The sequence below is a fragment of the Belonocnema kinseyi genome, chromosome 3, assembly GCF_010883055.1.
Source record: "Belonocnema kinseyi isolate 2016_QV_RU_SX_M_011 chromosome 3, B_treatae_v1, whole genome shotgun sequence".
NCBI classification, from domain to species: Eukaryota; Metazoa; Arthropoda; class Insecta; order Hymenoptera; family Cynipidae; genus Belonocnema; species Belonocnema kinseyi.
The window spans coordinates 150,693,098-150,698,262 of NC_046659.1; the positions used below are offsets into that span (position 1 = coordinate 150,693,098).

The 5,165-nt window shown below is 24.9% G+C and overlaps 1 protein-coding gene across 1 annotated transcript in view; it reads right to left on the bottom strand.

Annotated features, from left to right (window-relative positions):
• Positions 1-41: 41 nt before the first annotated feature.
• Positions 42-5,165, bottom strand: part of LOC117168758 (E3 ubiquitin-protein ligase SMURF1) — a 44,537-nt gene continuing 39,413 nt past the window's right edge. Inside the window, exon 9 of the mRNA XM_033354511.1 lies at positions 42-935. The gene's annotated coding sequence lies outside the window, so the exon portion shown is untranslated. The remainder of the gene's footprint in view (positions 936-5,165) is intronic.

Below are 5,165 nucleotides of genomic sequence, written 5' to 3' on the forward strand. Positions count from 1 at the left end.
TTTATTTATAAAAAAAGTTCTTAGGTTTAAAAAAACATTCAGTGAACTGAAAAAGTGAGGTCGGTAATATAGGTATTTAGCTGTGTCACATGCCCTTAAATAAAATTATGAAAAAAGAAAAAAAAAATGAATTGAAACCTTGGTACTACAAGATAGAATATAACAAAACAAAAAAAAAGTGTGACGTAATAACTGAATGCACCGTAATGAAATTAATTATTTTTGAGCGCCACTTTGTCGATACAAAATTAAAAATAGAAGCATAAATAATGATAATAAAGTTATCGCATATAAAAGTCTATTTAATATGCACTTGCGCATTTTATTTCCTAACGAAAACACAAATTTTCATGCATACGAGTGAACCGAAAACAGAAAATTATAAATTTCGAATTTCAGTTACAAAATCGGGATTATCGCCGAAAAAAAAAATGGAATCGACAAAGTGGGCCCTTTCTACATGAGAATAGCCACTTAAATAGATAGAACACAACTTTTAGAACTATATACAAATTAAATTTGCACAACATTTTTTCTTTTAAATTTACTTGTAAACGATTCAAAAAAGATCATTCTTTATAGAAGAAGTATTTCGATCTCGAAAATATAAATATTTGTTTATATAAATTGCTAGTATTATTGACTTAATAATACATACGAGCGAGCGATTGATCTTTTCTACAAAATTAAGGGAAAAAAATCCTAAATTGTGCTCAGATAATTATAGGCTCGTATTGCGTGGTAGTTTTAGTTTAATTATTGGTGAAACTTGAGCGCGCTCAACGTTGCTCAAGTTTCTTAATGTTAATGTGATTCTTCTGTTTCGCGTTTCTGCTTCAATCTTCTGCAGGTACGTACCAACAAAGATGGGCAAAAAGGCTTTTTAAATCCTCTTCAATAAATTACGTATTCAACGATTCTGTGTTGTTAAATATCTAAACAAGAATGCAAAGATTTAGTAAATTCGCGGGTCAGATTTGCAAGATATTTGCGATTCAGAAAAGCTGATAGCCCTGCACTTTTTTTTTTATTATAAATCTAGAAAATAGTAGAATTATAATGTATAAAATTCACGATATTATAAACAATGATGAAATATAAAAGAATAAGAACTAAAGAAAATTCGTTCTAACCAATGTAAATTCAGGGTGGCCGCAAAATTCAATTTTCAAAATTTATTTCCTCTGACTACTTTTTCATTTTTCCTAAACTGATATTTAATGGCCGAGGTTTAAATTTAACGTTTTTAATATATTATCTTTTGTAAATAGAATAAAACAATTTTTAATTTAAATTTACGAATTTATCATTTTTTTAAATCCATTGAATTGAGTAAATTTAGAATTGAAGTGAGTTAAAAAAGTAAAGAGAATTCAAAAGAATTAAAAAGAATTCAGGGTGAATTTCAAATAAATTGCAAAAAGTCTATGAAATTTGATGATATTCCATGAAATTTAAAAAAAACCTACAATAATTAAAATCCTCGGAAATGCTATAAAATTCCATTCAATCTTATAAAATAATTTATTAAAATACGCTAAAATATTTCAAACCCTTTAGAATATTTTGAAATTCTTTAAAATAAAATAAAAATATCGTAACGTTTCTCAAACCCTTTGGAACCCCACTAAATTACTGAAATTAATGGCAAATTCCTTGAAATGTTTTAAAATACCCTAAAATATTTGAAATACTTGAAACCTTTTAAAGCTCTTGAAAATTCCCTGGAATTGAAAAAAGATCTTGAAATCTTCTAGGTCCTATAAAATCCTTCTAAAATTTCCAACAATTTTTAAATAACTAAAAATCATAAAAATCATTGGAAATTCCTTGACATTTTCTAGATCTCTTAAAAACTACTTGGAATCTTTTACTACAATAATAATAATTTGAATCGTTTAAAATATCATAAACCCCTACAGATCCTATAAAATACTTCAAAATCTACAAAAATTATAGGAAATTCTTTAAAACTGTATAAACAAATTTCAAAAACTTAAAAATCATAAAAAATCATTGGAAATTCCTTGAAACTTCATCAATCTTTTAAAAATTCCTTGGAATCTTTTAAAATACCCTAAAATCTGACATTCCTTAAAGTACGTTTAAATTCTTGAAATTTATTTAAAACTCCTTGGTATCTTTTTAAAAACCCGAATATGTACATTTAAAATGCTTTAAAATATTTGAAAACCCCTTGAAACGTTTTAAAAAAGCTCTTGAAAATTTCTGGAAAAGTTTACAAATATCCTAAAACACCTTTGAAATATCTACAACTTACTTAAATCTTTTAATAATGTCTTTGAATCTTTCCATATACCCTAAAATATTTTAAGAACTTTGAAATCTTAAGAAATCCCTTTTAAAAAAAATCATAACAAACCTAAGCAAAACCTAAAGTCTTTGAAATTCCTTGAGATTTGTTTATCTCTCGAAAATTCCTTGGAAATTTTAAAAATATCCTAAAATCTTTCAAAATACCCTCATATATTTCAAATCTCTTGAAAATTCGTTTAAGGGCATGCGACACAGTGGGATTCCTACATTACCAACCTCTTTTTTCCATTGAACAAAATTTTTTTTTGAACCATAGAACTTTTTTGGTAAATGAAATATCGAACTCAAAATTTGAGGAGAGCATAAGAAGACATTATTCTACGTTTATGTACTGCATTTGAATCGGAATTAAAAAAAAAAATTATTTCTGAAATTTTTTGCCAAATTTCGATTCAAATGCAGTACATAAACGTAGGATAATGTCTTCTAATGCTCTCCTGAAATTTTGAGTTCGATATTTGATTTACAAAAAAAGTTCTATGGTTCAAAAAAAAATTTTGTTCAATAGAAAAAAGAGGTTGGTAATGTAGGAATTCCACTGTGTCGCATGCCCTTAAATCTTTTAAAATGCCATAAAATATTTCAAATCATTTGAAAATTCGTTGGAATTTTTTAAATGTCTTAAAATATTTGCAATTCCATGAAATCTTTAGTCATGAAATCTACAGAAAATCTTTTAAAATACACTAAAAACGTATAGATCCTATAAAATCTTTTCAAGTCTACCGAAATCATAGGAAATTTTTTAAAATTGTATAACATTTTTATTTGAAATTATTAAAATCATTTTAAATTTCTTCAAATTTCTAAATCACTTGAGAATCCCTTGAAATCTTTTTAAGTACTCTAAAATCTTTAAAAATCCTCCAAATTCATTCAAATGTTTAAAATCTATTGAAAATATTGTAGAGTTTTTAAAAATATCCTAAAATATAGCAAATCTTCTGGAATTCCTTTAAATTTTTGAAATCTATTTTAAAATCCTTGGAATCTTTTAAAATACCATAACATATTTTAAATCTCTTGAAATTCCTTGGCATCATTTTAAATACCCTAACATAATTCAAATCGTTTAAAAATTCTTTGGAGTCTTTTAAAATATCCTAAAACATTTGCAAGTCCTTGAAATCGCTTTAAATTCTTGAAATCTATTGAAAATGCTGTGGAATTTTTTAAAATAGCAACCCAAATATATTTATAATCTTTCGAAATCCCTTGAAACTTTTCTTTGAATTTTTAAAAATATCCTGAAATTATTCAAATCCTTTGGAATTCCTTCAAATGATAGAAATCTATCAAAAGATCCTTGGAATCTTTTAAATTCCCTAAAATATTTGCATTTCTGGTAGGACATTCTTTAAAACTGTATGAAATTTTTGTTTAAAATTATTAAAATCATCTAAAATTCCTTGCCATTTTCTAAAACTCTTGAGAATTCCTCGAAATCTTTTAAAATACTCTAAAATCTTTCAAATTAATTGAAATTCGTTTAAATCCTTGAAATCTATTAAAAATACTATTAAATCTTTTTAAATAGCTAGCCAAACATATTTCAAACCTTTTGAAATCCCTCGAAACTTTTTAAAGCTCGTTAAAATTCCTTGGAATTTTTAAAAATACCCTAAAATCTTTTAAATCTTTTAGAACCCCTTCAAATAATTAGAAACTATAAAAAAATCCTAGGAATTGTTTAAATATCCTAAAATATTTGCAATTCTTTGAAATCCCTTTAAATTCTTGAAATCGATTAAAAATCCCTTGGAATCTTTCAAAATACCCTAAAATCTTATAGATCCTATAAAATTCTTCAAAATCTACTGAAATTTAGAAAAAAATTTTAACTGTTTACAAATTTAAAATACCTAAAAATCTTTGGAAATTTCTTGGATTTTGCTAAATCTCTCGAAAATTCCTTCAAATCTGTTTAAATTCTTGAAATCTATTAAAAAATCCTTTAGAATTTGTTAAAATTCCCTAAAATAGTTTTAATCCATTGAAATCCTTTGGAATTTTGAGGGCCCTTAAAACCTTTTAAAACTCTGAAAAATTCCTTGAAATCCGTTTAAATTCTAGAAATATATAAAAATACCTGTGGATTTTTTAAATACCTACCCGATAATATTTAAAATTCTTTGATATATTTTGAAATTCCATGACAATTTTTTAGTCTCTTGAAAATTCTTTAGAATTTTAAATAATATCTTAAAATCTTTGGAATCCCTTCAAATTTTTGAAATCTGTTAATCTGGCATCTTTTAACATGTCCAAAAATAGTTGCAAATCCTTAAAATACCTTTTAAAGTCTTGAAGTTTACTGAAAATCCTTCGAAATCTATAAAAATAGCCTAAACACTTATTGATCCTATTATATGCTTTCTAATCTAACGAAATAATAGGAAATCCTTTAAAACTATGTGAAATTATAGATTAGAAATAATTAAAATCCTTAAAAATTCCTTGAAATTTTGTCAATCTTTTAAAAATTTCTTCGAATTTTTTTAAATATTCTAAAATCTTCAAAATTCCTTCAAAAATATAAAAATTCAGGAACAATATTCCTTAAAATACTGTGCAATATTTTTAAATCTCTTGAAACTTTTTGAATCTCTTTAAAATTCATTGAAATTATCTGTTGAAGAATCCCTGGAAACTTTTGAAATACCCTAAAATATTTGCAATCCTTTGAAATCCCTTTAAAGTCTTGAAATTGATTGAAAATCCCTTAGAATCTTTTAAAATACACTAAAAACTTATAGATCCTATAAAATCTTTCAAAATCTACCGAAATCATAGGAAATTCTTTAAAATTGTATTAAATTTTTATTTAA